Below are 24,829 nucleotides of genomic sequence, written 5' to 3'. Positions count from 1 at the left end.
GCAAGTTAGCAAAGAAAATTAAATAGAGGCCATACCATGATGAGGATTGTAAGCTATACACCTTAAAATAAAACTTTTGCATTGGACATAGAATTCATATGACAGGAACATCTAAAAATGAATGCAGAGCTGAGATTTTATTTCTATCATTACGAAGGTCTAGAGAATAGATTTTTTGATTTCTTTCTATCTTTGATGTGTTCAGGAAAACTCTCTAAGTATATAATGATAGTAGTGCATAACTGAACTATGTATAGACAGGTCATTATTTGTCCTTAACACTTTGTAACTTCTCATAATATAGAAAACGGCAAGGTATTTAAAGAACCCTCCTCTGCATCTTATAGAGTCTTCATATCACTTTTGGGTGATAATAGGGTCTTCCTTTCTTGAAAACAGCTAAGCCACTTTTTTTCATTTTATCTCCTGAAGACTTTTAAAATGATAAATAACTTATTTCCTCATTATTTTCTTTCCTGACCCTTAACATGATATAGTGAATGAATGAGTTACCTTTAGTTGCTTGACTTTAACTTCTAGTATTTGAAAATGTTGACCATGCTAACTACTTATCTTGTTCAGAAGCAATTTTTTTAAGTACATGTCTGTATCTGTCATTGATCAAGCTGAGACCAAGTTCTATGTTGCTTTTGTACAGTCAGTGACAAGTTTGTAACTTTTAAAGATTAATATTATTGGTGCTTGAATTCTGGCCTCTTTCACTCAAAAGTTATGATCTGCATGTATCTCCACTCAGTCTAAGCTGCTATGTTTCAGTGGACAAATCTGTGCTCCCAGATAGCTTCTTTTCATCCAGCTAGCCTCCTACTTACACATTCTGCTCTGGAGATAAGCAAGAGAGGTGTGTTGACAGAGTCATTCTATTTTCTAGCAGACGACAGAAACAGGCAAATTGGGAGCTTATAATTTTAGCAGTTCTTCCTCCTCAAGTATCTATATTTCTGCTTTTACTGCTCCCAAGTCCGTTCACACTGTCAGATATGTTCTTAATTCTCCAATAACTGAAGAATGAGGACAGCTAGAGAGACACAAGGGTTTAACAGTAAACCAAGAAAAAGGAAAAGTGAGAAACTCACTCAGCTTTTCAGAAAAGAGACTGTCTGGGCTCCAACTTACGTGTATTTTCATTGAATGTTACTAACTGATATTAAATCCTGGTTAATTTATCTGATTGCCTGGATGATGGGATGTCACGAGTTTTCTGCAATCTGTGGTTCAGCAGATTAGCATATATCAGCCTGAAACCTCTATTCATATCAGTGATCATTCATGATTATTGTGCTTTATGAGGTTTTTCGCTAGGAAATATACATTACTTGAGTATTGTCAAGGCATGGGTTTCTTTGAGTGTACTGGCTCAGCACTTCCATCTTGCAGGAACTGGAGTCCAACTTTCTGAGAAGTGATTACACTAATTATTTTATTATCTTGGGTATACATCCAAACTAACATCAAGGATGAAGATCTGAAAAATCATTAGTTGTACAATCTGTTTTCTTGATATTATATCAACTTAAGATGATTTGAATGCTAAGACATGCCTTCCAGCTTTACTACTCCACACACCTAGTGTGATGTATTGATGCTGTGACTTAATGTAGACACAAATGCTTATTCTTCCAAGCTTCCATTCTTTATTCTTGCATCCAAATATAGCTATGAATAGCCATACAAAGAGGAACCTGTCATTTACTCCAGCTCATTGGAAGTCAGTGGTTCAGTTTTGCTTTTCTGTTCCTCCTCTTCAACATACTTTCTCATACTGTGGGATACAACTTAATTCAGTTAAAAAAAAAAAATCTGTACATGAAGAGATTTAAACCACAGGCAATAGAGCTGTGCAACAAAGTCCTAACTGTCCTACTGCCACTGGCATGGTGTCTGCGTGCTCTGTACTTATTTTCTCTGTAAATATCTTGAATCAGAGAAAAAATGTTAGAAACTCTTAATTTTCTCTCATCCTCTCTGTTCTGAATCCTGTCAATGGAACTGAGGTGCCCAGTAGGTTCCAGTATCAGGTGCAACAACTACACTCACTGTCAGGGAAGAGAAAAGTTGTAGGTTCCAACTTTATACTTGCATAATTTTTTCTCTAGTTGTTTTTAAACTGAAGTTTTCTTCGCTGTTGTTTTATTGCTTTTAAAATGCTTTTAGACAGATAGGACATGATTCAGCTTGTAAGGCACTGATAATTTCCTCTATTTCCTTTGCACTGATATAAAAAGAACCCTATATGCTTTATGTATATATATGGAATAGGTTGTTAGATATATCTGCTGTTTCTGCGTGAAAGTAGTATTTCCCTTTAGGGGAGCTATCTTGTTAATATGCTCCATTTTAAGGTGTGCAAATTGCTTGATAGAACTGCACATTTCTTTAAAAAAAAATCAAGAGGATAATCTCTCTTTCATCTGAAATGGCATTTAAAGACTTACAGAAAGCTGAGTCTCTCTGTATTGCTGAGTAGCAGAGCTCCTTTGCAGTGTCTCATGCCACTGCCAGTCACAGGACAAAGCTGCATTATGTTATTTCTTGATCTCTGGAAAATGCTAACTGTCTTTGCCACTCTGCAAATTTGTTTCATGTCTTTACACTGTTAGACTGGTGTACTCACTGCATGTTTCCTTACCTTTTCTGCTTACTTTCTTTCCCTGAAGAACCTGTAAGTTTGATACAAAAGTATGAAGGATACAGAGCCCAAACTCTTCTGGAGAGAAATCCTATTGAGTTATTTTAACTTTTTGTGGGTATGGAAGAAAAAGGAGGAAGTTACTAAAACAGTTCCTGCTGTCCATAGAAATGTTTACATAGATCCGTGTTAGTCTGTTCTCCAGGCCTGGAGGTTGAAAGGGAAAATGGAAACATCTGGAGGAACTCCAACAAGTTGGCCAGAATAAGGGAGGTCATCAATAGTGTAAATCAGTGAAAATGCTTCTATAGGTTTCATATAGTATAGTTTCCATATAGTATATTTTCTGTATAGTGCTGGGAGGCTAATATCTGATCAGAGTAGACAAAGACCCTTTTCTCCATCCATGAAGGTGCAACAAAAATTGGTAGACTGTATTTTTTGATACACTTCATTTACAGAAAGTGTATTTGGAGCTGGAAACAGAAATATGAAAATTCTGTTTTAATTTGTTAATCTTCAGAGGTCTCCTGGGGGTGGGAGAGGAAAGGATGTAAACTTCAATGGAGAATGCAAGGGCTTACTGAAGAACAGTTTTTAATTTCCCATGAACTGTGTAGCCTTTGTTAAGAATGACAGCTCCTTCCACCCAACTCTGTCCCCTCTCAAACTTCAGCAAAATTTATTTACAGTGTGTTTTTCCCACTGAAATATCATCTGTGAGAGTACAGATGGCTCAGAAGGAGGACTTACTATTACAGCTTAACTTTGTCTTTGAACATTGAAGAATTATGCTCTGTGTTTGGGTAGGTGATCTTCCGTCTCTCTATTGTTCTGTAAAGCTATTCTAATTGTGCAATACATGGACAGCAAACATGAGAAACTTAAGACCCTCTTTCCCTTCCACCATGGATATAGAACATTAAACCATTTTACTGAATATATATATATTTTTTTCTAATAAACAGAAACAAAACTCTTGATTTTAATAGTGTTTGCATATGCAATGAGAGTCTCTACATAATGAAGCCAAAGCTTAGCTCTCCATGGACTTGATGTGCTTTAGTTAGGCATTCTCTGAATATCTTATCATGTTTCAGTATTGTAAACCCAAGGACGGTAGAGTGTGGACAGAGGCACCAAACTTCACAACAATTACGGAAGGGATAAAAGTCAAAAGGGATAAAAGTGTGGGATAAAAGTCAAATCATCTGAACGTTCTAAATAAACTTGAAAAAATAGCTTAAATCCCTATTTTAAAAGGAGGGTTTTATTTTTCACACATAAATAATACCAAACTGAATGGGAATCAGAAGTGCTATTCTTTGCAAAATTTTGACAAATTATTTTTTCATATTTTGACCTGTTCCTGTCAGCTGTGAGCATCTCTGTTGAGGTATAGCACACCTCAACACTGAACTGATGTTAGAGTAAAAAACATCCGAGGATCTTCACCAATTTGCAAGATCAGTCCCTGTAGTACTGATTTATTAACATTTTCCTTCCTGATTGCATCTTGTATATTGAAAAACATTTTCCCTTTGGCAATTTTCTTTATTTCATGTCTTTAAGTGTAAAAAATCTTGATGTACACGCAGTAGCTAAAAGATTACTGCATCCTGTATATCACTTGAACTTAATTAGACATCAAGTCTCAATTAACTGTACTTAAGTTGTCCAATTCATTTTCCAGGAACCAAAAAGGTTTATGTAAGGAACCAAAAGGAACCAAAGTGTTTATGTAAGTTCATGTAGGTCATTGTTTCTGCTTTGGTTGCAGACTCAGCTAATGCAAACCGTCTCTGATCTCAAACTTCATTCAGTCTTAGCATAATTTAGTCATTTGTTGTCTAACAGACTGTGCACTGTAACTAGAACTTTTCTCTCCTCACAAATAATTTTAAAGTACTTTACTGACCATTTTATGCCCCTAATGCTAATCTCTGATTTCCACTGAGTTGCTCATGGTTGGAAAGAAAAAAAATAAATAAAAGAACAAATATGTTCTCACTTTACTAGATAAAAAATGTAAATACCTGAAGGAATCAACAGGTAGAAAGCCAATTGATTTTCAAGAGTCTCCGTAAGTACAAGGTGTAGAGAAAAATAAAAAGGAAAAATTAATGCATAATCTCTTTCTTTTAAAACTCCTTCCTTTCAATTATTTTCCTGTAACCACTTCCCTTAGTTTCTGAAACACAGACTAATATAAGGACATATACTCTATTTTAGGGTTTAAAAAAAAAAAAAAAGCAGCTGAAGATCTATGAATTGCAAAATTGTATTATAGCAGTTAACTTTATAAATTGTATCATGTAATATGTCATTAATGTGTAACCCTGAAGCAGAGAATGTTTGCAGCAACCACCAGTAGTCATGGTTTGTAATTACTGTTTCGAGAAACAGATGAGCCTGTCTGTATTAAAGGTCTGATGACTGATTAATGGGGATTTCTCACATACTGGGTAATCACCTGGCTACCAAGAAAGAGAAAAACATTTCTCTGTCACTCTGTGTTTAAAAATAGGAATTTGGCCCAATTCCATTTAAAAGTATATTTGTTCCAATATGAAATAAAAGTAGATCTTAAACCCTTGAAAGATGTTTTGTCAACTCTAAACAAAGTATTCAAAATATTTAACAAGCATTTCCTTGGTCTCGAAGATGTCAGCCTCTCCCCTCACTTCTTTTTACTCATGCTGTTCTCTGAAGATAATGTAGCAGCTGCTGGGGAAAGTTGAGACTTACTCTGTTTTCCAATATACATGTGGTGTTATAATGACAATTTTTTTTCCTGATATCTCTTTCATGAAGATTTGTTTAGCAATTTCCTAGGCTAAATGCTTTATGGTTAAACACATCCATTAAGATATTTATATTTTGTTATTCTAGAGGAGGAACTTTTCTTCAGCTTCTGTAGGGAGGAAGTCCAACTCAGTTTATTTTACCTAAGAACTCTTTCCACTTCCAGTCCTAAAGTAACATAAATTGTACTTCAGTTTTCTTCAGTTTCTGCCCACAGGTTATATAGCTCTGTCTCCATGTATTTAATTTTAATAATACAAGAGCTCCTTAAAAACTGCTGGGAAGGGATGTTTCATTATTCTAGTTTCTTCAGTGTAAGGTAGATCCTTTTTATTTGATGAAGCAAAATAATTGTCCATCTGACTTAAAGAAAATTCCCTGCCAGCGAACAGGTCAGTGATTCTCATTCTACAGAAGTCAAGGTGGAACCTATTAATGAACATAATATGTCACAATTGAGCCTACTTGATGATGTTCTTCAGAAAGAGTCACCTCATGAAAAGAGAGCTACCATTTTAAAAGGATCTGGAAAGCTTGCTGTGTCATTATTAAAAATACTCTATTTTTACGTGAGGGTCAAGTTGGAACAGATCCAGCAGTAAGTCTGTGGCAGTCATCTTACAATGTGCACAGTAGGGCAGAAAACATCTCTTTGACTTCAATCCCATTAGTCTCTTTCCACATGAGGAAGGTCTGCCAAGGGTCTGCAATAGTTTGCTTTTAGCAGTGTTTTCTATTACACCTGTCATTAACTTGTGACACTTTTGATGACAAGGTCTTTTGACACATTTCAGACAGATAAATGCCACGGGATTTTTTTTTTTCCTTTGGCTCTTGTTTGTTCTGCTAATGTCTGGGTCTTTAAAAACAAAATCGTTTGTTCCTGCTCAAAATAAGTATTAGGCTACATAAAGCTCTTGGATCAACAGCTGTCATCTCTGATAGTTTTATGATTATTATTATTTTTTTTTTTTGCATCAAATGCTAAGGCTTTAAAGATATATGTTATTGCTGTTAAATGTTCATAATATTTACCTCAATGGTTCAGCAAAAGTGCAAATATGTAAGCCACATAAGTTATTAATAATGAATGGTTTTTAATACTAAAAAAGTGTGAATTTATTAAAATCTGCCCTAACTTTATAGTTGTCTTTTTGGCAATGATCTGATCCAATATGACCAAGAATACTAAAGGTCTTTAATAGACCAATTTTTGTGATAAAAATCTTCTGTTAATAACAGTGTTCATCCCTTTAATTACTAAATAAAAAATACTGCTAGGATATTAAAACTTTTAACATCGCCTGATGTCATATGCTTTTAGGACTTTGATTATTGCAGCTCATTCTTTTTTAACTTCTTCAATTAGATTCTGCTTTCTCAGGAGACCGTAAAATGCTGGTATTGAGATATTATTCCATGGATTATCTCTGTCCATCGCTCTTTCCTTGTATTATATTGCCTTCAGTTAAGCATCGTGCCTGTTACAGAATGTTGACTGCCATTTGTATTTACCCTGTTATATCATCTTTAACTATGTCTTCTCTATTTCTGAAAAGATTTTGTGCATGTTTTTGCATTTCTCTAACCATTCCATTTTTTTTCTCTAAACATACCAATCTGAAGTTCCTCAGCAAAAAGTGAATCTGATGCCCCAACTCTTCCAGCTTTAAATCACCTTACATCTCCTTAGTACCAACTCCCAATACCCAAGTTCTCCTGAATCTCCACCGTGGTCCATCCTCACCCACCATTAAGGTTGTCTTTTTCCAGAGGATGACCACATTCTCATTCACTGGCTCTTTCCAGCCTTTTCACACCTCTCTCATCTGCTCTGCTCTCACCATCATCCCATCAACTCAAGTATTTTTTACTCTACAGTCCCCACTTCCTTTCAGGCCCTGTTTATGCCTGTGGCTAATTTCTACCTCTTCTACCTCTGCTCCATGCAGATGCTACTGGTGCCACATCTAGTTCAGTTCTAGTGGCTTGTTTCCGTTGCTGGTCAAATCTACTTCCATACCTACAAAGCTTTTGTTCTAAAAAAGGATTAAAAATAAAGACTCAGTTCCCCTGCCCAAATCCTCCCACCCAAATAGGATTTATTTCCTAGGTAAATGACAGATCACCCATCCCTATTTTGCTTGGCCCTTTTGTAAAGAAGGTGGGAGGCAAGGAAAGAGGAGATCTTCCCTGCCATTATAACGGTTGTTTAAATGACTTTGCTATGTTAATACATGTATTGAGACACCTTAAAAAACAATACACAGAGAAGAGGGGCAGGATGCAAAATACATAAGAGTTCTGCTTTCTACACAATTCGTTATCTGTAGTGTTCTAAGACTGATAGGAGTACCTAATGAACACGGTCAGAATTTCTGGTATAAATACCATTTTAGGAATACAGAAAAAAAAAAAAAAGTTGTAATAACATTAGGATAGTAAATACCTGTGAAGCCTGTCCCACGGGGGAAACCTACTGCACAACAGCTACTTCAACAGCACTGTCTCACTGTCCTGTCCCTGATCTCAGCTACAGTCTAGCAGTGCAAGTAGATTGCTGTCTACTAGAGTTTCTAACAAAGCTGATGGATAGAAAAAATTCTTCTGAACATATGATTGTGTTTGTAGATATTGTGCAACAGATTCTTGTTTGCAAATCATTCATCCTTACATTTATCATGCCAGGAGGCTGTATCTTTTTCATAGCCTTTCTCATTACATGTGGAAAAAAACATCTTACCTGTATATTATTATCAATGGAAAATTGGTGAAGGAATATAAGTTTTTTCAAGTTGAACTTCTAAAAATATTTCTTTTTGACCGATATTCCTTTTTGTGTTCTGTAAGGTGATGACCAATCAACTCATTTGTTTGCCAGCTAATTCCTTCAATAATTTTGTGCATTTTTTGTCTTTACTAGAACCTAGGGCAAGGATGTCAAAATTTCTCTGCTTCTGGTTGTCATCTTTGATGTGGATACATTTTCATCACTGTACCCATCCTCCATTGTCATCTCATCTGAAGTGTCAGTTTTTGTCACACCACCACCAGGTTCACAACATCCTAAATTGACAAGTATATTGAAATTGGTGAATGTCTCTAGCATGAAAAAGGGAGGAAAGCATGTCATCTTTCTTATTTGGTTTGTGCAATGAATTTCCAACTTTGGAAAGATCTTCCTGCATAGTCTTTTCTCTGGGAGGGCCTTTTGCAATGCATTAAAATATCTAAATTCATCTGAATATTGCCAACCCAGAGCATTTTCCCCTGTTGGTTGCGTACTACATTTCTGCTGGATTCAGTGTGGAAGCTTTTCTTTTCAATAGAAATATTTCTCACTGAATCTGTGAATGATTTGTTGTAGAGGAGCAGAGTAGTTCTTTCTTCCTATTCTCTCTTTCCCTGATGATAACATTACTTTTATCTACTTTCTGTGCAGTAGGTAGCTAGATAGACAGACAGCAAGCAAGCAAGAGGATTTTGTGGCCTTGAAATCTGCTACATCTATAGGAGTTTTAAAGTCAAGTATTTACATTTGGAGGACAGTGTCACCAGCTAACATTTAGCTTGTTGGACATTAATCAGAAATCTTCATACTAACTTATTTATTTCTTGCTGATATTAGTTGTTCTGCCAGGCACTTGTTAACACTCTTCTTTTCTAATCTCAAAATGAAACAATGAAACTGTCTTCTGTTCAAAAGAATGGTCCCATCTTTTTTTCTGTCCCAGTCTTTTTGCGATCCCGCCATCTTTATAGGGGCTAATCAGTGGTAGGACTTAACCTCTTTATTCTGAATGACCAATATAGATAATATGGAGCAGGTTACATGGGACTTAAAAAAAAAAAAAAAAAAAAAAAAAGAGCTTATGTTTGTAAAATAAATTGAAGGGGAACCAGTAGAGAGATGACAAAGACAAAGCAAAGGGCTAACAGAAATGATCTCTTCAGCAGTGCTTTCTGGAGGAATATTGATTGTGTGAGATTGCATTTATCAAGGCCAAGAGGAAAGGGTTGCAGTTGCTGATATATGATGAGACTTTAGACAAGCACTTTGTTTGTGAAGGCAAGATAGGAAAGCTGTGTCTTAGATACCCTGTAAAGAAATGTCTGCAAGTTTGCAGCAGAACATGAGCATCTAGAGAGTCAAAAATATCACCCACAGCTGCATGAAAAACAGGGTGCTGTCCAAAGAAATAAGACAATGAAAGGGCTTTGAGGAAGAAGATTATTAGTGGAAGATTTTCAAGTTACTAAGGTGTGGTGGTCTGGAACTTGAAAGGAAGATTTGAAATGTAATGCAGAGTAACAATGTGCAGCACCAAATGTTAGCATCTCTGGGTTCTAATTGTTGTTTCCAGCTCTGCTACATGCCTCCTCTGGGCTCCTCTGTAAGTCATTCAACCTTTCTGTGTCTTTGTTTCCCCATCTGCCAATGAATGATAAAAACCTAGTTCACAGGTGCATTGTGTGGCTCAGTTAATTAATATTTTGAAGGCTTTTTGCAGTCATCAGATGGCACAGCTATAGCAATGCTAAAGCTATTAGTTAGTAATCACTACTAAAAACAAGAAACACAGAAATGGCCCTACTGGCTCTATATACTTAATGTAAATTACTTTGTGACATATATCAAAGTACTGTTTCGTAAAGTAATAACCTGGGACCAGAATAACAAAGTATTTGAACTGTTCCAAAAAGCAGAAAAACACATAGCAGGATTAAGGGAAGCACATGTGCAGGCAAGACTTTTTTTTTTTTTTTTTCATCTTCAACTATTTTTTGAAGACTGGCATATACGAAGACTGGCAGTTAGCCAATGTCTGGTTAAACATTTGTGTAAATCCCATGGCAAACCTAGCTTCATCTTCTGATGTCTCAGTACATTTACAAATTTGGCCCGCCTGTCCCGTGCCATTGACTTTGAGGCCATTATGTCTGGGAGCTTATCCAGGTCTGTCCCAGGCCCCATGGAGTTCATTGTCATGAGGCCCCTGCACAGATGGAGATGGGTGGTGGTGGGGAGGAAATCTTTGAACTGGACTTCTAACTTGCATCTCTGAGTCAGCGTTGTGCATGAAATTTAACATCACACCTCTCATCCCATGTTTTGCTGTTCCCATGTCATTCCAGCTTGCTCAGGGGCAGATGCTGGAGCTCAGGGCCACCAGCGTGACATAAAGGTGACTGGGCAGGTGTGCCTGGCATGCCGAGCCACAGAATGGGCAGAAGATACAGCAGCTGGGGGCTTGTTTCTTCTTCTGGACCTGGAATGACATGGAATCAGGAGGAAAGTTGTGTTTTTGCCAAATACATGTAAGGTCAATGACTTAGCCAATGCAGGATGGACGGAAAAGAAGAGGTGAAGGCATAATCTTTTTGTTTGAACTACTGGAGTCTTCAACATTGGGTATAAAAAATGATAAAGTGCATCAGATGTTCAGTTCAGTCTATGCATGATGATGACAGCAAGCCCTAGAGTAAAGAGAATGCTTCAGAAAAGTAATCTAGAAAAATTAGGACATACAGAAGTGTGTGTCATCCATTAACAGCAAAAGTTCCTGACAAAAAGTGCTCTGAAACGGTAATCCACCTAGTCAAAACCTGATGCCATATTTCAGCTGAGGGAGACTGCTGGCTGCAGCAGCAATTAGGCACAACTAATAATATGGAATGTAAAATGAATGTTCATAGTATGCAAAAATGCATAATTAGAACTTAAGGTAGATAAATTTCTAGAGAACAGGAAAAAAATAGCTATGAAGATACCCCATGAGTCCTGTTCACATTCTAGATTGATTAATTTATTAAAAAATTTCAGTATTTTAGATGTCAATGTAATGTCCATCCTCATCAATGATCTTAAAGGTTTTACCAGGAAGTGCACAGATATATAAAAATACTTTAAACCCTCAGTTGCTATGACTTTTTGCATGCTTTTCCTTCTTGCCATTTTTGATCTGATTTATTTCCTCTAGAACTTTTTCTCCCAATTCTAAATCCTTATTTCCAGTATTTGTAGTGTAATATAGTTATGAAAAGAATTTTCACATAGTTCTCTAATGAGTAAGTTTTTGCTTTCTTTTTAGCTGCTGGTAACCTGTATTTCATGTATGCCACCATGTGACTTAGTCTAGTATCAGACATTAAAAGCACAAAATAGTAGAAAGATTTCCTATGTTAACTCAGTACCAAGGTAATAGATATTCTACTCCTTTGACTGCAAAATATTTAGAGAAGGCAGAACTGGAACAGGGCAAAACTTGTGGTTTGGGGAAAAGAATCAGAGTAGAAGAAGGTGGAACAAGGTCAAGCATGAGGAACCTAGGGCTGGGGAAGATGGCGGCTGTGGGCTGGTCTCAAGCTCCAAGTTGAGGCCTTGCAGTGAGACTTGCTTCATATCTGCCAGCTTCCTTTTGAAGCAATGTGAGCAGGCAGTTTCAGCACCCAGGTGGGTGGCTGGGAGGACAAACCTGCTAGCAGCTGCCCAGCAGTGTCTCACACCTGTGTAACTGTCTGCCTGCAATCTGAAAGATTAACCTGGCACCCATTAATTAAGCACTTTCTTTAGCTGGAAAGCAGATGCTGTTCTTTCTTCTGTAGTCCCTACAATCTAATCCTTCCCTGAATTTAATACAGTTGATGGGAGTTGTTTGGGGCTTTTTGTATGTTTGTTTGCTTGCTTGCTTGTTTGTTTATTTTCTCTGACATTTAATGTTTTCTCTAACTTTTCTTTGTAGGCCCTGTCAGTGTCCACAAGACTGGGAGTATTGTTCCTGTAAATGAATGTAGAATTAATTAAATAAATAAATAAATAAATAACTTTCTCTGCTGAACAGCTTTCCCCTATTTGCAAGCCAATTGAACATTTCTTTGTGGTGGGGGTGGCACGCTGGACTCTGTGGAATCAGCTTCTAGCATTCAAAGGAGCCACTGGAAATGAAAGCGTGACTATACATCAGCATGCTGGCACCTTGTTTTAGCTGATGAAACAACAGTAAACCTCACAGCTTCAAGGTAAACTATGTCTGCCAAAACTACCTGAAGTTCATAAGAGTAATTAAGATCTACACCCAGAAGAATAATTAAAATATGCAAAACATCTATTGATCTTGAACATCTGGTGAGTTGTCAGTAACCACAGATACACAAAAACAGCCTGTTTTAACATACTGTTAATTTGCAGTCTTTGATTAGATAGATTTTTTTGGTATGTGTCTGTAATAACTAAAAGGATCAGCCCTGCCGTTCATTACATTCCTTTGAATAAATGACCTCTGTTTTGTATCCCAGCAGGGAAGTTTGTAACAGTGAATGTTTTTGTTGATTGAAAATTGATCTTTTCCAAGGGATGTTCTGAAAGATTAAGCAGGTATCTTTAGGTATGAGACTCAGGTCACCTCCATCCTGCAAGTAGCATACTTGATTTTATTTCTGTTTTTGTTTTTAGATCTGCAGCTTCAGCCAAGACCTGTGTCTTTCAGACCACTGAATTTTATCTCTTCTACTAACTTGGAAAATATGTAAGTCACAAGCTGCACTGATATATGAAAGAATAAATAGTGGAATATAGATGATAATGATTATACTCACATCAAGTTGAAGAGAAAAATACCTGTCTCTATAGACATTTCATAGTTTATTGATCTTTGCAAGTTTTTTTTTTTCTGAGCCTCAAAATCTGCTGCAAAACAACTGACCTTTTCTTTTTAAATAATGTATATAATTTCTTTTTTGATGGACTAGAACCATAGGGCCTGGTCATGCCCTATTAAATACTATTGATGGAAGCAGAGTACAACTTGAAGTAATGTCAGCCAAAGTATCTTTCTGTCAAATTACCATTTTCAAGTCTGAATAAACTATACAGTAAAGAAAAAAGAAAACCAAGCCCTACAAGGTAATCTAGAGAAGAAAAAAAAAAAAAAGGCAAACCCAACCAACCAACCAAACTAACAAACAAAACCTGTGTGGCTATCTGGAAATTGACTTAGTTGCAGATTGTATTACAAGTTGAACATGGATTAAATTTGTTGAAAGATAGCTCAAGTTCACAAGATCTCAGAGCAATTTTAAATCTATTTAAGATGGTTTACTCACTGCAATATTTGATAATGTCTGACCTTAGTGAAACATCCAAAGGAGATCTCTCTTAGTATAGTTGCATTTTCAGTGGAGCACATTCATGGTGCATTGAAATTCTGGGTCTTGAGAATGGTTGCACTAAGCCCTGCAGAATGAAACCACTGAGTATCATAAACTCAAAAGTCCACGTATCAAGCTCTGTGACAGAAGGGTCTTGAATCCACCTTCTGCCCCAGGGCATGCAGGAGGCCCTAATAGTCATTGTGTTCTTGCTTCTTTTTGCTAATATCTATGCAAACTTGACTACTGCAGCACACTCTGTCTGTGTAATGTATGTATAATTTTTTATTTATCACTTTAAACTCTGCCAATGATTGTGTCATAGTACTGGTTTTGCCTGAGACATGTAATTTGAAAAGTAGGATATAGTCCCAAAACTGCTGCAAGGCAAACGTTGAAGCAGTGATGGAGCCACTGTTTCAATCTTCCTGGGACTTGCTTTTAATTTTATTAGTTTAATATGAATATATGTTAGATGAGTTGCTTATTAGATCAGTTGAAATGCTAGAGCCTGTTACCTCTATGGAGGAACTGATTATCTTAAACCCTTTCATTTCCAAATGGTATACTCCTTGTCCATTTTTAATTCAAAGCAGCTTTATTAATTCTTTCTATGGTAGTCCTCTGTGCTGCAATTACAGCATTAGCCTGAGCTTTTCAGACTTGATAGCAGATTCTAATTTTATCCCATCTGTTTCATTGTAAGGATTTTTTTTCATGCCTAGAGGTGGCTTTTCCTTAATCATTTCTTCTGTACAAGATTGCTAGTAGGAGCTTAAAAGGCTTTTCTTCCTGCAAAGATCAACTGCTGGTTTCTTCTCCATCAGGACAATGTATCAGCAGTTCTCTGGATAAATTGTCTAGAAGGCAATCATTTGGAAGCTAGGAAGGTTGTTACCTTTTGATCTCTTTTCTTAAATAATATCACTGCAAAGTTGCCCTAGCATACTGACATTAGATCTCTGCTGGGTTATCTTCTTGAGAGTAAAGATTACAGAAAGATTCTTTGTTTATTTGCCAAATTGAAACAAACAGAATTTGTTCTAAGGCCTCAGATATTCATGTGAACGTACCACTGCAGGTTCTGACGTGTGTACATACATGTGAAGCAACAAACGGATCCAGATGACAAGTGGAAATGAACAGGAAATGAATGGATAGTTAAAAAAAATAATAATCACAATTTCATTTCTTTAATAATTTTTAGTCATTTTTTTAGTAATTTTTAAATCCCTTTGAGATTTGCATTTTGTCTTTGCATTCGTTTTGACAATGGTATGGCTGACAGTACACCTAATTTTGACTAAGATGTTCAAAGAAGATAAAGTGGTTTAGCTCAGGTTTTGGCACTTCATGCCCATAGATAATCACCTAAATGATAATAAAAGATGGAAAATTTATGGAAGTTAATACTTCTGTGAAAGATAACTCCTGAAAGCTTTCATTTATCACTCATGCCCTTTCTGAATATATAGTTTCTGGGGACTACCACAGAGTCTTCAGCTATCCTTGTGAACTTGACGGGTCTATGAACTTCATAGGAAGTTAACTGTTCATCAGACTACACATTGGAAGGCTAGGGAATGAGGGCTGGTCTGCAGCTGCATGTATATCCCTTATCTGCAGATAGACGTCCTTAAAAATCCTTTTGGAAAAGTGGGTCGTGATAAGCTTGGAATTAAGCAAGTTCATTCTTCCTGTCTGAATGTAAAAATCAGAAAGTAGGAATGATTTCCAGCCATGTTGTCAATATTAACAAACTGGCAAATAGCTTTATATCTGGACATTCAAATGATACAGTCTTGATTTTGCCTCATTTTGATGTTACATTTGATACGGAGATATTCCTTAGTTGTATGGACTTTTAGGCAGTGATTACAACCTAAAGTATATACATAATGGCTGTAACAAGCCCTATGTGCTTGAATTTTTTAAACACAGGTTTTGGATTTCTGTTGTGCCCTTGCCACAGGACTTTTTGTAGTAAATATATTTTATATATATACACTTCTATTTAACCGGTTTGGGCATTGGTTGAGTTGGGCCACTCTGCCAGTTAAATTGATCACAATAGTTTTAACTATAAATAATTTTTATAAATAATGTTAAATACTTTTAATAGTTAAGATTATGATTGCATTTTTATATATGTATTCATATTTCAGATGATGCTTGTTTCACAGAAAGACAGGCAGTAAAATTAAGAACATATCCACAACCCATCTTCAGAATGGGGGGTGTTAGTCACAGCTTGAGCCAGGCTTTACAACTCATTCAAATCAAATTTCTGTTCATCTAAATAGTCTGATATTTTTGAAGATCCTTCTCCATTTCAGATAGCTGGTATCATAAAAGTATTTTAGATTGTTATTCAACAGTTATATGATCTTCAGGAGTTTCAAATAAACTACAGAAGCTATTGCAGTTTGTTCTTTATATTTTTTGTGGATTCTTAAAAACTCTGAGTTTCTCCCTGCTTCTCCCTAGTTGACCTTTAGGAACAAAAACAATATTGCAATGTTCGTTATCTATTGGATAGAGTTCCAGGATAGCTATAATAACTCCACTGGCTTCTGTGATTTAAGTGTACATGTGTGCTCACCCTCAATATGAAGTTGTTAGTGAAAAGCTTTGATCACCCTTTTTTGACAAAGTAGTGCATCTCATTGTGAGATATGAAAAAGCAGGAATTATATAAATATTTCTCTTTCTATATTTTTAGAATAGTTTAAACTAAAAATTAGTTTCTATGAAATTTATGATGCCTTAAGCTCCTGCAGATGGCTATCCATTTCTTTTTTTTTTCTTTTTTCCTTTCCTTTTTTTTTTATTTTCACCATGTATTTAAGTTTTGGCACATTAAACCTCATACAGAAATTACTGACTCAGAATTTTTTTAGTTTGGAACTGAGGAGCTCAAAAATAAATGTGGATCAAAAAAATATGCCCTTTTGTGCCACATCTGACTGGCACTATACCTATTATATAGTTATACCAACTCTAGATTTATGTTAAATTATTCTCTGTATGCTATCATCTAAAAAGCTGCTGCATTTAAGATCATTGTTAATCAAATACTCTCACGCATTTTTTGGAATCAAATTTTACCTGTCTTTCAACCATATGTTTAAACATGTCGTGTCTTGTAATATCCCTCCTCTAATGCTGATGTTGCAAGGTAGTATCTTTCTCAACAGAAGGTGAAATTATTAGTATACCTTATCAATGTATGAAAGTAAACACCATAGCCTATAGTATCCAGAAAATATCTGTCCTCCAGATTAATCAATAGATTTTCATTTATAATTACACATTTTAGGACAATTTAGCCAGCTTTCATTCATGTGACAGTGCTCTTATTAGAACTATTTTTTTTCAGATAATTTTTTTTTGCAAGGCACTATATCAAATGTTTAGGGCAGTTCAGAAATATGACAAAGCAAAGGCAGTAAACGTAATTAATTATTTCACTACCTCTCTTTACGCTCACTTCCCCTTCAAAGTTTGCATCTAGTATGGAGTATGTTCTGCACGATAGTTAATGAGCATGTTTCTTTAATGAAACATTTCAATTTTGAGAACAGGTGGTCAAACATCTATTCCACTGACACAAGGAAAAAGCTGTCTTGGCTGGAAAATAAGTCTCTTGTATGTAAAATACAATACCTGCCATCACAAATTGAATGGAAAATATTCTGAGTGTGTCACTTCAACAGTGGCTCTACAGCCAAATTATATCATGTGCATAGCTGTTTTGTTTGGAGTTTTTCCTTTATATTGGCAGCTGCTAAATAAAAGCCATTTCAATTTCCTTTTTTTTTTGCTGATTGAGTGGTTAGCTCTAAGTCCAGTTTCTAAACAGCATCTGGCACTTTTTATGCAGCTATAAAATATTTAAAAATAAGGTGTACTGCTTTTGGCAAGCCTGTTACTTGAAGCCCAAAGGGAATTCTGGAATCTATAGCACACTTTGTTATCTCTTTGCCAATGCAGCACATCTAGCAATATGAGACTGTCTCCTGTGTTAATATCAAGCAGTCGGAGAGAAACAGATGACCCTTGTCACCTGATACAGCATACTGCCCTGACTTTGGCCTGGCAATTACTGAAGATTTCCTGATTAAACAAAATTTCAAGCAATTAAAGTTGAGATGCAGTGGAACGCCTTGTCATGCTGTCATACTTTTTGTGAAGGATCAAAGCATGACAGATTGTGTATGGGCTGGAATACTGATTTCAGAAGGAGGATGGCCAACTTGAAAGCTAAAAAGTGTAAGGCTAGTCGTTTGCTGGTGTGCTGCTACTCAAAAGACAAAAACGGGAATCATACTATTAAAAACGCCCGAACTCCTTGATTGTTTACTGTTACAAAAACAGGCAAGGCAGATGCTCACAATGGAGTGATAGTTAAAAAAATGATACATCAGGAAGCACAGAAATATGCAGCATCATGTGTTTGCTGCCACAGCAGCAGGTGCTTGGACTGACAAGTAAACAGAAAGAGAAGATTCACCTCTCAGGCAAAAAGTACCTAGGCAACATGTCTCTAAAACTGCGTACTCAGCATTAGCAGGGTGGTGCCTACTGAGAAAAGTTCTTAGATGTAACAGTGCAGCAAAAAAATGGTTTGGTTTAATAAACTGTTTCTGTTTGGAAAGAGCACAGGCCTGATGCTCAGCTGGAGTAAGCTGGCATGGCTCCCTTGAACCAGGGTTGCCAGGTTGCCAGCTTTAGGGATTTATCAATGCTCTCAATACTTTTGTGCTTTTATAACACATCTCTTTTTTTTTTTTTTTTTCTTCTATTCCAGCTTTTACCTTCTGGTCCTTGCAGTTTTGCTTTCTCAGAACAGGTTGCCATGTCCCTTTTATCTCTGATGGGGAAGTGAGGCTACCTCTGACAAAGATGGCAATCCCTAAGGCTTAAATATAGTTATCTGTTTCCTCTATGATTCTTTCAGAGTCCCTGAACTGAGATAACTGCAGCACTGGCACAGAAAGCGAGATGCAGCTGTCCATATATGTTAGTATATATGGCACTTGCAGGGGCATGACAGAATTTCAGATTCATCAGATACATAGCTGCCCTGAGGTTGAAAGGAAACAGTATGGGGACAACGAACCTGATGTATATCACCTCCTCTATTGTATCCTCCGTGTTGTACCTTTGGAAAGCTTTGGGCATAGGTATCCCCCTTGGAAACTGTTATCTGTCACTGAGCTATAGACTTCATTTGTTTGCTGATAGGAGTGTAGTAAATTAGTTTTTAAGCCTTGCATATAAAATAAAATCCAAAGTTCTCAATATTCATTCTTAAAGTCAATGGAGAAAAGGGAAAAAGATCACTTTAAGTCAGTAAATTGAAGATTCTTATTTATTTTCCTAATATGCTCTCAGGTACGCTATAAAGGCATTGAAAGTGCTGGTTAGGGGCTATGGGCATGCATTCATATCTCTCCTGTGTGTTTTCTAATGTACCCCTTTACAGGAAAAAAACTCAACAGTGAAGTCATTATGCCACTTCACTGTAGACGAGAGAAGTGATTCTGAGGTTTATTAACCCCTTGAGTAACCTAATATCATGTAGTATGTCCTATAAAAATGAACATTTAAAAAAAAAAAAAAGAAAAAGTTGTGGCTTTCCCATGAGAGACACTTTTTTCCACTATCATGCTGGTGTGGAAAGGTTCAAGATCATGATAACATAAAATGTGTCCTCATGGGAATAGCACTTAGCAATTTATTCAGCACAACTTTTTATTTATAGTGGTATATAATGGAAAAGCATACAATCAGCAGCTATCATTCCTTCGTGTATGGGTGCACACATATAGGAAGTGGACAAAGAGAGACTGTACAGGCTGCTATCTAGATAACTATTATGTTGCCAATTGAGGTGAGAAAATACGAGGCAGTATGATTAATGAGTGAATATCCAAGTGCATCTGTGTCTGCTTTGTTTTGTTGTATTTGTGTTTTGAGGAAGAAAAAAAAAAAAAGGAAGAAGAAAGGAAAGGAGAGAGAAGAGAGGAAAGGCACATAGCAAAGTAGGGTTGTGCTGCTTACCTATAATTTAAGAAATGCTTGTGATGCAGCTACTTGATTTTACATCCTAAAGACAGAATACAAGTAAAGACAGAAGGCCAGTTTTGTAAACTGCCAGCATAACAAGAATAGCTGCTGCTGGAATCAAAGTCTACCACCACACTAAAACTGTTCTGCTGCCCCCTCCCAGTGCCTTCCCACGACTGCTGCCTGGACTCTTGTTCCTTTTTGCACTCTCCTGCCCACAGGTGACCCAGATTCTTTGCACCACATTTGAAAACAAACACCTCCATGCCTAATAAAGTTTGCAAGTCCTTAAATGTCAGCTCTGGTCTCATCCTAGAATAATTTATAGCATTCTGCCTTCTGCTTGGACTGATCATCTGCTCAGAAACAGTTTTAGAAGTGACTTCCATTCCAGACTGAAGACGGAAATCCTGCTGCACTGGCCTTTGAGAAGACTGTTTTCTGTGCTGAAATAACTCTTCAATGCAAAACATGACAGGGAAATTAAAAAGCTTTTACCTCTCCCCAACAGAAAAAGAAAAACAAAACATTAAAAAAAGATGTGGAAGATGCTTTGTCTGTGCATGTGCACATGTAAAACATACTTACAGATGTTTTATAAAGCACTTCTAAATGTTTATAAAACATCTAGATGTATGTCTGTAAAATGTCATAAAAATACATACTTTTTTTGTTTGTTTACTTTTCCTTTTGAGTTCTAAATGCTCAAGTTAAAAACTCATAGAAAATATGATTTTAAACACTTCTGAAATTATGTTCTTCACTTGCTTGTATATGTTCAATTTGTGAAAAAAGATTTTTTTGTTGCCATGGAAGACAGTAATGAAATTTATCCTTTCTGTGAGTGATTTTGGGATCAGAAAAGGTGAATTACACCTGTTTTACAGGTATTGAATCCTGTCCTGTCCAAAATCCTTGAAAATCTGTTAAGAACATTTCTTTACTGAGCACTATATGAAAGAATCTACATGTTGGGGAGAATCTTCAGTTTATTGAAGAAATTTCATGGACTACAAACTTTTGATATTATGCTGCTGTAGGATTCTCGTAGAGGGCTATCTGATAATACTGTGTTCAGTAAATATTGTAGTTCACGTATTTTTATGTTTGACGTTAAAAATCTTGAGAATTGTCTTATATGCTTTCTACAAGTGTTTGAAACACTTCTTCAATTTTTCCAAGAGTCATCTGGGAGATACATGCAGCTTATTTAAGTCTTTGAAATTATTCACAGAAGTCATTTATTACTTCTTTTGCAGAGGGATACAAGAAATCTCCCCCCTTCCTTATTTTGATTGCTTCTTTTCCTTTATTATTATTCCCCTGTTGCACAGTTTTTTGAACTGCTGTGAAATATAAAGCTATTTTTATCACAAAAGTATATGCATAATGATATAAAACATATTTCAATTTATTTAGCCTTTTCTGGGATAAAGTCCAATTACAATCTTTAAAGTATATTCTAGCTGATATTATTCTTCCACAGAACTTTCAAGATACGTTTTATGATAAAGACTCATTTAAATATTGTATCTTAGATTTTTCTGATTTAAACGATCTGTAAAAGAGATACACTATTGTCAGTCACTGCTGTGTAGCTACCATATATATTTATGCTTAGGCTGTCTTTTCCATTTTTAATTATATTATCTGTGCATTGAACATTTACATTTTCATGAAACCAAACTCTACACATCATCATATGTATTTGTTTTATGTTCATGCACAATATTTTTTAATCACAATACTTATGGTTACAATAAACCTGGACCTAGTGAGGTACTTAGCCAAGAGATTACTTTTCAGTACTTGCAGCTGAGATATTGTGGTAGGATAGTTCACATGCTGTACTATTTTGCCAGGTCCAGGCAAAAATGGCATAGGCTGAATGCTGTGGAAACCCTGAGGCAAACATCTGCACCTTTTAATGCTTTTAACACTGAAGAGCTGCCCTCCTAAAGTTTGTGCCTTGATGTGTTTATTCTGTAAAACTCTCCAGCTGGTAGAGGGAGGTTAGAAGACCTTTTGCCCCCACATTCAGTGCCCATCTCCTGCTCCAAGCTGCTCGATGGGCCTCATCTGTATTCTAAGACAATGGTGGCTTCTCTCCACCTAGGGTCCAAATGCAGAGGCTGAACATGAATATGAAATCTTCCAATTGTCCCTAGTTAAAACTGTAGCCATGGTCCTGGCCAGTGACCTGAGGAGATGCCACTGGAAGGCAGGGCTCAGCCTCCTGGCCACATCCGTGTCAAAGTCCCACGTGAGGAGAAAATGTTCTTCCTCTGGTTCAGCAGACAGCATGACTGCACTTCCTGCACTTGGTGATAAGAGAAGTATTAACAGAGGTAATAACTCAAGCTGCCATTAAAGGCTGGGTGGTAAGGTCCTGGATACTTTTTATTTCACTTGTGTTAGTTGTTGAGTCCAGTTTTGGGAAGTAGACAAATGAGACGGATGTTGTAGTTGGCAATTGTGTGGCAAAATCACTTTGCTTTAAAAATAATTGTGTCTTCCAATTTTAGTGTTTGAATAATAATATGACGCACATGCTTTCTATGTCACTCTTCAAAAAAAAAAAAAAAAAAAAATGATCTCCACTTGTCAGTCTCTAGCTGTGTAACTTACTTAAGACTTGTCCCAAATGCTTGCTGGTGAACAGTCTATCTTTCCGCTGTTGGCTGTGGCTGCTGTTCCTACCACAGCTAACAATTTTTATCCAACTGGGGAGGCCTCAGCTTTTCACTGTATACATAAATTTTGTCAGATACTTTTAAAATTGTGTCTCAGATGTCTTCCAGTCTCCTTCCCTGTGCTTTCGTAGCTGAAGATACTTACACACAGAAGTACTAAGTAACTGGTGGAGCAGCAGCTCAAGAAAGCCATGCTGGACATGATGCTGTTTGGCTGTATGCAGGTTAGAAGGCAGTCAAGTCAGATAAGCTAAGTGGCGTACAGACTGCAATGGAGAAGCGTCTCTTGTAGACAGGTAAATTTTCCTGTGACATGTCCTTGGAGAGGTAGGGTTAGCATTGTTCAGGCAGCTACCTATGACTAGGTGTTAGGAGAATAATCTTAATTTTCCAACACTCATCTAAACTTTTGAGATATTTTGGATGGGACCTAAATACAAAATGTTCATCAGGTTCATTCTGAGTGGGTTTGCTCTCTTCACATGCTAAATATTCCTCGTGTTCATAGACTTTTTTTTTCCTTGTGTATTTGTGTACAAAGTAGGTACCCCAGTTTTCTGTGTTTTATCTTGTTCTTTTATCAAGTTGGAGTGCTTGATTGATCTTGTACATTCTCTGCCACATATTAAAAGCTGCTCTGAGCAAATGTTGTTCACTGTCACTGTAATAACTAAGCCAACCAATATTAAACTTGGGATGTAACAGGTGTAAAATCAATCACTGTCCTTGAAGAAATGTAGCAATATCTTCCTGTTTCATTTCTCATAGAAAAAAAAAAGGTCTGGTAGGTCAGTCCTTTCCTCTTTTGGATTCATGACTGTGTATTGAAAAAATTACTAGGAAGTTGTTGTTCCCTTCTACAGACACAAAATTGAACCTTTTTCTGGGATGTGGCACAATCCTTAGGAGCTTCTTATTTGTGCAGGTTGTTTCAAATACATTTTTCTCTTTAATAACTGTGTTCCTTCCTCCAAAGTATCTGGCACCATCTAATGATGGAGGCAGGTTATCACCCATAACTTATCTTTGTTTCACTTCCCCCACACTCATTTTCTGCTGAAGAGCTCTATTGGGATGACAGCCACATCTTCCCCTCTCCTTGCTTCTTTGCTGTGCTAGTCTGGAGGTTAAGAGGGGCTCTTACTCCCTTTTATGGTTCAGTAAGTGCTGTGGATCTATCCACACCAGTTGTTACTGTGTGTACATGAACTGTCTTTACTGAAAATACATGTGCTGTGGTAACCATCAGGAATGAAGACATTCCTGCAGTGTATGCAGCTGTCCCTGAGCTCCACTTCTGCAGTGAAAATGTGGTGTAGGAGCAGTACACTGAATGAGAATCCGATGTTCAAAACAGTTTTCAATTGTTTCATAATATGAGTTTATTAAATGATCTGTCTATTGGCTTCATATTGCTTTATATTTTTCTACCACCCTCATAAAATTCCTTTTTTCCTTGCCTGCCAGATGCATGGCATAGTCTCTGAACCACAGTAAAGATGACTCATAGTAGTCACTATGTATTTCTCTTTCTTCTCATTTCCTGCCTAAATAATAACAAACACTTTGGACCAAATTGAAGCTTGTAAGGTTTCTCTTCAAAATTTCAAGCTATTGTTTTTTATTTACTATTAGTAATGTTCCTTTTTATATTTTTTTTTTAATGTAAGATTATTTTCTTCCATTTTGCTAAATGCTGGAATTCATATAAATATGTAAAATAAAAAAGCAATCCAGAAAGAGTTCCAGTAACAGTAGTAGTCATGTCTCTACTGGAATTACATATGCAAACTTATTTAAACAGAATGTGCAGCATCTGTAGCAGTTTTTGTTGTTATAGCTGTGGCTTTAATTTATTTTTGTAGGGTTGCTGTTGGTTTGTGGAAGTTTTATTTGCTAGTTTATTTAACGTATTTTTCAAAACATGAAAACATTATGAGAGAATTCTGTTATTTCTAAGAATAACTAGAATTGATTTAATCCTCCAGAAATAAATATTTCTGAAATGCGAGAAGTGGCTAAGGCAAAAAGAGGGACAGGCTGGTCTATTAATCTTTATTTTGTTTCTTAGCTTGATAGATTGTTTTAGTGTTTCAGCCAGTTAGTTGCAACTAATAATGGAAAAGAAAGTCTATTAAAAAACACACACAAAGGAAAAACCTACAGTGCTTTGTTTTGTGGTCGCCTATTGGCTAGTACTTGACAATAGCTGAGGTGACAGCTGCCAGTTCATTTTATAGTTGTTTGCTTTACCATTACATACAGCTGGCTGGAAATGTTCCGGCTGTTGTTACGTTACTAATAGGTGTAATTTAAAGTTGGTCTTCTTAAGCTGTTTGTTACTGAGGTCTGGACTGGTTTTACTATTTTTCTTCTGGGAAAAAAGCCTTTAACTAAGTATTGAGGGTTATTTTTTTGTTCCTATGTAACTGAAACTTCTCCACCTGTCCTCCCTTTCCAT

The sequence above is a fragment of the Cygnus olor genome, chromosome 1 (genome assembly GCF_009769625.2).
Source record: "Cygnus olor isolate bCygOlo1 chromosome 1, bCygOlo1.pri.v2, whole genome shotgun sequence".
NCBI classification, from domain to species: Eukaryota; Metazoa; Chordata; class Aves; order Anseriformes; family Anatidae; genus Cygnus; species Cygnus olor.
This window is presented reverse-complemented; position numbering follows the sequence as displayed.